Source organism: Sturnira hondurensis, unplaced genomic scaffold (assembly GCF_014824575.4).
Source record: "Sturnira hondurensis isolate 20B ecotype Veracruz unplaced genomic scaffold, ASM1482457v3 Scaffold0018805, whole genome shotgun sequence".
NCBI lineage: Eukaryota > Metazoa > Chordata > Mammalia > Chiroptera > Phyllostomidae > Sturnira > Sturnira hondurensis.
In genome coordinates this window covers 1,736,818-1,744,948 of record NW_028091436.1, presented here as the reverse complement: position 1 = coordinate 1,744,948, position 8,131 = coordinate 1,736,818, and positions in this window count along the sequence as shown.

Below are 8,131 nucleotides of genomic sequence, written 5' to 3'. Positions count from 1 at the left end.
CCCAGCAGCTCCGCCCGTGGTGCAGCCCCAGACCCTGTGAATGTGGGTGCACTTGGGAAAAGGTCGTCGCAGCCCTAAGGACCTCAAAAGGCGATCATCCGGATTTGGGTTTAGGGTCGGCCCCGCATCCAAAGGCAAGTGTCCTTTGGGAAGAGAGAGAGGGCCAGGGAGGAGAAGCCACTGGGGACAGAGGCAGGGCCTGGAGCCGCGTTAGGGGCTGGAGGAACTCGGTCCTCTCTCAGAGGCCCCAGTCCCCCGGAAACTGCGACGGAGGGGCCAGCCCAGAATCAGCCATGAACCTGAAACTGTCTCAGGTACCTGGTGTGAGCTGTCGGCCTCTCTCAGCAAACTTGCTCAGCACTGGGCTCCAGGGGACTGGCCCCTGGGGACACAGGACGACACAGCCATCAGAAAGGGTGCCAGGCTGGGGCCCGCCAACCCCTGCCAGCCTCAGCCGGCCTCTCCCCGAGAAGAGGCGATGCTCCCACGGGCCACCCCCTCCCCCCAGTGGGGATTTGGGAAGCCAGGCGCTCCCTGCCCGGATGTCAGAGGGCCAACCCAGCCGTGTTCCCTCCCGTTCTTTCCCACCGAGTGGGTGGCTGTCCCCAGCCAGTGCCTCACGGTGGCAGTTAGGACACAACGGGACTGTCTTTCCATGGGCCTTCCCTCCTGAGAGCCAGGCCCTGTGGGGAGCCTGGGGGGCTGTCCTTCCTTCCGAGACGGGTAAACGAAGGGCTGTCTAGGAGAGGACCAGAACAGGGCTCAGGCCAGTCATCAATCAGTCCTCGGGCCAAGGACTTGGTTCTGAAGGTCCGTCTGGCTCCCCCATCCTCTGGGTCGGCCAGGCTTCCACGGGAGGGTTAGCTTCCTTCCAGAAAAGTCTGTGGGACTTGCTGCCCCTTCTTCGAGATGGTCAGCGTGGGGCTCAGCCCAGCTGCAGGAGCTGTGGGAGGCAGGTGGGTCATGAGGGAGAACGTGGGGCCCCGGGGGTCCCCGATGCCTCAGTCTGCCTGGTGCAAGGCTGGCTCCAGGCCTGGCCTAGCTGCCACCTGCGGCGCAGCTGCGGACGAGTCGCCTGCCCTCGCTGGGTTTCAGTTTCCCCTTGTAAAACGAGGGGTTCGGGTGGATGCTCCCCTGCGGCCCCTTTCAAATCTTCATGTACACGTGTCACTGGGGAATCTCGCAGATTCTGCCTCAGCAGGTCTGGGGCAGGGCCTAAGACTCTGCATTTCTATCCGGCACCTGCGGGTCCTCAGACCAGGCTCGGGGCCAGCCTCTCGGGGCCGGCGGTCGGCTCGTTGTCCCCACCTCCCCCAGGTGCTGTTGGAAGAACAAATCGGGGTCACTAGTCACGTTACAGATGTGGGCAAGGGAACAGGGACCTGGTGCAGGACCCCAGGCCTTTAGTCCTCCTGTGAGCCTGCACCAGGGGGTTCGGGCCGCTGCCCCACGGGCTGCTTAGGAGATGTCCCTAAAAGACCCCCGAACGCAGATGTGGGTCAGCTCCCCGTCCTCACAGGACAGGGTTGGCCAGGCCGGGGCCACTGCTACCCACGCCTGCCCTCCTTGTCCCGAAGCCCAACCTGCCAGGCCGGGACACAATGGCCCCTTGGTCCCCAGGGATCCCTAAGTTTCACCCAAGCCTCTCGCTTTCCTACCCTCCAGAGGCTGGACCGGCAGCTCCCTCAGCCAAGACCCCCGAGGGCAAGGGGCCACCCCCTGGGACATCAGGGGAGCCTGTGAGCGCCCACGACTGGGTTCGGGCTGGGGATCTGAGCCTCGTTTCCCTCCGGAAGTTGCCTGCTGCTCCGAGGCTCTTGGGTTTGGTGGGGGCCTGCCAGTCTCCAAGGTGTTGAGGTTTGTGGGGTGAGCGCGTAGCGTGAGGGGTGGGCCTGCTGGATGCCGGGGGGCAGGGGGCGCTCAGAGCTCCCAGATGGCCGGGGCGGAAACTCCCCCCAACTGTGCCCCCACCCTGGCACGAGCCCCACACGGGGTGTGCAGCCCCCCCGCCCCCCCACAGGTGCCTGGTGAAGAGCCCACTGAGCAGTGAGGTCCGGTTACGTGCAAACAGAACAATTACCCTCATTGTCATCTGTGCCTGGTGCCCGGCCATCAGTGGTGTGACAATGGGGTAGGTGTTCGTCACCCAGCCTGGTCTGGGGAGCTTCTGGGCCGCCCAGAGCCCAGAACACTGGAGAGGGGGCTCGGAGGGACCCCAGTGCCCAGTCCCGTCCCATCTGGGCCGGAGCCGCACCCTGCTCCGGGCCTCGGGTGTGGGCTTGGTCTCCAGGTGTCTGTCTGTGGCTGTGTGATGTTCACGTGGCAGGCCCCCCGAGTGTGGGACCCACAGGGGAGCTGGCGTGGGTGCTTGGGCCCCACTCGAGAGCCCTGTGGACTGACCGGCAGAGGACAGTGCCCAGAGAGAGCCACGGATGGGGGAGAAGCAAGGAAGGACAAGCCTTGCAGCGTCCCTGGGATGGGGACCTGTGGCGACTGAGGATGGACCGTGTGGAGCAGGGCCGGGCAGCAGCTGGGCCGCGGGGATGAACACAGTGACTGAAACAGCTCCCTGGTGCCTGGCTTGGCCACGTGCCCTGGCTCCCATGACCCGGCACGGCCACGCTGGCCGCCAGCCAGTGTCCCCCCTCCTGGACACTTCTGTGGAAACTTCCCTGTGGACGAACCCGTGTGGACAAAGAGTCAGTCTGGGGCCCAGCCATGGGAGGGGTGCAGCAGGCCCTTCGCATCCCGGTGCCTCTGGTTCTAAGGGAGCAGTGGGGGGGGGGGTCGGGTCCAAGTAGCAGCGGATGGACTCCCAGCCCCACTGAGGTGCAGCAGCGGTCTCGGTCTGCAGGGAGAGGGTCCGGGGAGAGTTGAAACTGTGAAATGGCCCAGGTTTCCCGGGCAACCCCCAGCCTGGGGGATTCCGGCCGTTTCCACGCCGTCCGCCTGGGCCGGTGGCTCACACTCTGGAGAACATGGAACCTCCGGGAAGTGCTCTCCCGTGTTAGGGACCCCCTGGAGCCAGGGTGGGGAAGCCTGGGAGTTGCCATTTCTAGAGAGTGCTCCAGGCCTGGCCGTTCTGGCATGTGCTGGACATTGGGCGTGATAAAACACAAGCTAAGATTTACCACTGTCACCATTTCTCAGGGCACCGTGTGGAGGCCGAGGCCCATCGGCACTGTGGTGCACCCATCGTCACCATCATTTCTGGAACTTTCTCGTGGTCCCAAACGGAAACTCCGGGCCCACTGAAAATAGACAGGGAGCGATTTTTCCAACCCGCAGCACCACCCTTTGCTGTTCTGTGTCCCGGCGCTGGACTCTCAAGGGCACAACAGTTTGGTCACACGGCGTGTGTGTGTGTGTATGTGTGTGTGTGTGTCCTGCTGTGACTGGCTTGCTTCCCTGGGCCTCGTGTCAGCTGGTGGCGCGCGCCACATGGCCTGTCTCAGCATCTCCCTCCTTCTCACGGCTGAGTGATGTTCTGTCCATGCACGGACCTCCCCGTGTTTGCCCGTTTACGCGTTGGGGGGGACACCCGGGCTGCCACCGCGCCGTCTGGCCGCTGTGAGTGTGGGTGGCAGGCGTCTGTGCGAGTCCCTGCTCTCGATGCTGCTGGGTCCTGCCCCGCCCCGTCTCTCGCTCACAGCTCTGCCACTTGCTCCCCGGACCTGGAACAGGCCCTGGGTGGCTGTCTCCCCGGCCCCACCCTGGCCTCGTCTCAGCCCGGCCCCACTCCTGAAAGCCGCTGTCAGGTGGACAAGTGAGGGCTGGGCCGGGGGTGCCAGCGAACAGGGCTGAAGCGGGAGGGCACGCCTTACGTGCATGAGGCAATCCCGGGAACAATAGAGGGCAAACGTGACTCACCGGCTTTGCCCCCGAGCTCCCGGAGGGTGCGGACACACCGACACGTTACCATAAGCACAGGAAAAAGGAATGGCGAGGCAGCTAGGAACATACCCACGGTGGCCTGGAGGTGGGAGGGACCATGGGAACAGTGGGTAGAGGCCGGCCTGGGAGGGAAAAAAAACAAAAAAACTAGAAACAGAAACAAATTCCTCGCCGATGCCCACATGTCAGAGAGTCTGCTAACACAGTGCACGTTCAGGCGAGGCCACGATTAAACTGTGCGAGGCGTAGAGAGATAGCAGCTTAAGAAAACAAAATTGAGAACTAAACACAATTGCTTATCTAACGAGAGGCTGAAAAAACGGCAACAATGGCTAAAAATAGAAAGGCCCAAAGGCTCGAAACCAGCGTAATCAGCCCTGAGGAAAAGAGGCAGGGATACACGGTAACCAGAGATGCATTGTAACCACTCGGGCTGGCTGACCGGAAACGGAGGGGAAAGAATTACCAGGCAACACTCAGGAAAGGAAAGCGGGAACAACGACAGCAGTTTCAGGTACAGTCGACTGCAGGGCAGGAGGAAGAAAGGGACCTTGCGTTTGGTAAAGGATGGAGCCACCAGCTCACGGAAGTGAAGGGACTTTTTGGCCAGCTGGATACCTGACCCGCAGGGACTTTTTGGCCACTCATTAATGAATGACTTAATGACTTCGGGGGGCCAAGGAGTCACGCGAGGCCTCTGGGAGTGTGGCCCCAGGCAGCACTGAGCTCCGTGCCCACAGGCTCCGTGGGTGGGGTCACCACCTTGGTCCGCTCTGAGGCTTCGGTTCTCCTGGCCCCTCTTCTCCTGGGCCCGGGGTCCCTGGCAAGGACCTGCAGCTGGACCAGGTACTGCCCACTGCGGAGGGGGGGCGCCCTCCCCAGCCCAGCCTCCTTGCCCTCACGCCCTAGGTCCGAGGGCAGCCCCTGAGTGTGGCACCCAGTCTCAATGTCCCCCTCGCAGGTTGGCTTCCCGGCTGCCCTGGGCCCTGTGCTCTCTGGCGCCTGCCACGGCCTGTCCTTGCTTTCTCTCTCTGGCCTCAGTTTCCTCATCCGTGACCCAGACAGGATATGACGCACTCCACAGACCTCGGAGGGCTGAAGAAGAGAATCTAGGAAACGCCAGGCCAGACACCCTGCTGCCCAGGACTCGCCTATTTGAAACTTTTTTCCTGTGCAGTGAGTTTGATGATTTTTGTCAAAATGATACGTGCTAATGATAAAAATTCACGCTGCACTGAAATCTACAAGGAGACAGTAATCCACACCCCACTCCCCAGAGAGCCCACAGTGACGTTTGGTGAGGATGTCTGTCTCCGAGCATGGACACAGACAGACGGAAGGTACTGGACAGACAGCAACAATGTAACAGAACAGGATCCGGTGTTGGAGTAGGGAAGTGTTCAATTAATTTATAGCAAAATTATAACAAAAAGAAAGGAGGAAGCCAAAGGCATGATTCTACCTTGAAAAAATGTGTCTGAATCACACCAGGCATTTGTACCTGTAAGATCCCTCTAAAGATAAGACAAAGAATTATTTTGCAAAATCCTTTTCAAATTTGCAGTCATTTTTTTTTACTATGTTTTTGTCGTTGACCGCACGGCTGACTCCCGACTGGGACGGGCAGGTGGTTGGCACCCTGCACCGGGCCCTCCCCTCCTCCCAAGGCCTGATGGTCCCACTGACACAGTATCTATTTTGTTGGGAGTTTTAAATGTTTGTGTGCGTGGTGTAACAGGTTCTACACTTAAAAGATACAATGTTTTCACCACCCCGGCCCTGGGTCCTCTCTCCCTGGGCCATTTTGTTTTGTTTTGTTCTGTTTTTTTTTCCCTGGGTATCTTTTTGGTTTCAGTTGTCTGGCTCTCTACCCCAGTAATAGTCATTGTCCTCAGACCGGCTGATCTTCACGTATCTTTTACCTTCCAACCCCCTCTCTTCTCCGCAACTGCTTCTACGGGGTTGGCCAAAAAGTCTGTTTGGTTTTTTTTGTAAAATAAGAGACACGTTTTTTTTTTTTTTTTTTCACCAGTAACTTCATTGATTTGGACATTTTGAGTGGGTCAGCTCTCTCCTGTGTGGTATAACATTGACTGTTCTCAATTAATGTCTAGATTGGATGGCTGTCAGCTTCCACCGGCCCGCCCGACCGAGGAGGAACAGCGTCCAGCGAGAAATCTCCCCCACGAGATTTCACAAACCGCTCTCGGCACGTTCGACCAGTCGGGGCACCTTCTCCACACACTGCACAAGTCTTTTTTTTTTTTTTTAACTCTTTTTCTGTGTGTTTCAGTTGCATTTTTCTCTTCTTGAAATAATAAAGTGAAAGTATGTCAAAAATGTTGCTCATTTTCTTCCATCTTCAATATTAAAATGGCTACACAAAAATTCACCAATTTTGATACGTTTTTACTTAAAATGCACAATGATGTCACAGCTGTCACATTGTCACCAAACGAAATTGTTTCCAACGAAATTGAAAACAACAATGTTACTAGAGCCATCAGATGGAAAGGCGAACAGACTTTTTGGCCGACCGACCAAACTTTGGGGGCAGCCCGATAGAGAAAGCACTCGGCCTGGGCCTTCCTCATCTTCCCCTGAGCCCAGGGCCTGGGGCCCCGAACCCCAAGGGCCGCTTGCGGAGGGGTCTCCGGGGAGCCCCAGAGGACAGGGCGTGAGCTGCCCGAGGCGTGGGGCGGCAAACTGGGAGCTGTCTCATCGCTTGGGAAGCCAGAGCAAGTGCAGACAGATTCCTGACGCAGCCGGTGGGGGGGCAGGTGTGCCCGGCGGTCCCCTCCCCAGCCCGCGGACTCTCCAGGCCCAGAGGTGGGGGAAGCCCCGTGACGAGCACCCCAGGGACCCAGGGTCCTTCCCGAGGCGTCCAGACCCCACAGCCAGGCTGGGCCTCCCCAGGGACAAACAGCTGGTCCCACAGCAGGAAGGCTCCCGGGTGGCAGCTCCCTGGGTGGGCCGAGCCTCCAGGAAACTGCATAGCCACAGTGCTGTCCCCTCTAGCAGACGAGAGCCCCACCCCTCCCCGGGGCAAACCCATCTCCTGCGCGTCCCAACCTCCTGTGTCCAGCATGGCAGCACAGGGGAGGCCAGCAAGCACCCTCCCACCGGGGCAGACAGAGGTCCTGCACATGTGTCTGCTCGGACCTTTGGACTCAGGGCAGGCCATCCTGGGGAGGCTGCCCACAGACATGGACAGCACAGCAGAGGGCAGCGGTCCACCAGGTCCACCGCCCCGTGGAGTCAGGCCTGCTCCGCAGCCGTGGTCTAGTGGGTGTCGGAGCAGGGACAGCTCGGGGCAGGTGGGGTGCGGGTGGGCTCCTGCCTCAGGGGCACCTGTGAGTTTTCTCTGTAGCCCACCGAGAGGGCGCCCTGGAGACCCGGCCTGGTTAACAGGCCTCTGGGTGGGGGAGCCAGTCGTGGAAGCTGGGAAGAGAGGGTGAAGGGGACATTGGGGCAGGGTCACGTTTCAGGGGTCCCCCAGGAACAGAGCTCCTCTGAGGACCGTCAGGGTCTGGGCCTCTGTGGACAGGGGAAGGCTGCCCTCCAGGTGAGGCCCAGGGTGCGTGGACGTGGTGGCTGTGCCGGGCGGTGCCCTCCCGTGGGTGTGGGGGCAGCCCCCGCCTGCCGCCCAGGCTCCAGCTACAGGCACAGGCTAGAGAAACGCCTGCCCCTGCCCTTGGGGTCCTGCCCGTGCCCCACATCCCAGGCACCTCACCCAGGACACGGTGTCCCGGGATGCAACCATCTGTCAGCAGCCGGGCGCACCCCGAGGCCCGCCCTCCTGGCCAGCTCCCGGCTGAAGTAGGCGAGAGCCGGGGAAAGGGCCGCACACCACGAGGCAGCCGCCCGTGACCCTGGCCAGGTCCGACCTCAGGTCCCCTGCCACCGGCCCTGTCCACTCCCCCTGGGCCTCAGCTGCATGGTGTTGCGATGGGCCCCTGGAGTCCTGTGTGGGCCAGCTGATCCCGGGCCTAGAGGGGCTGTGCTCTGGCTGCGTCCACCACACCATTCCGTGACCTCAGGGAGGCCCCAGCTTTGGACGCAGGAAGGAGGGAGGTCTGCTCTGCGGAGCTGCCCTCCTGTGTCCGGCAGAAAGCACCCAGAGAGGCCCAGTAGTGCCCCCACCAGCCCCAGGCCACCCTCTGTCCCCTTCCCTGTGCCCCTGCCCCAGCTCCAACACTGGCCCCCACTGCGGTCCCCAGGTTTCCCCTTCTGCAAT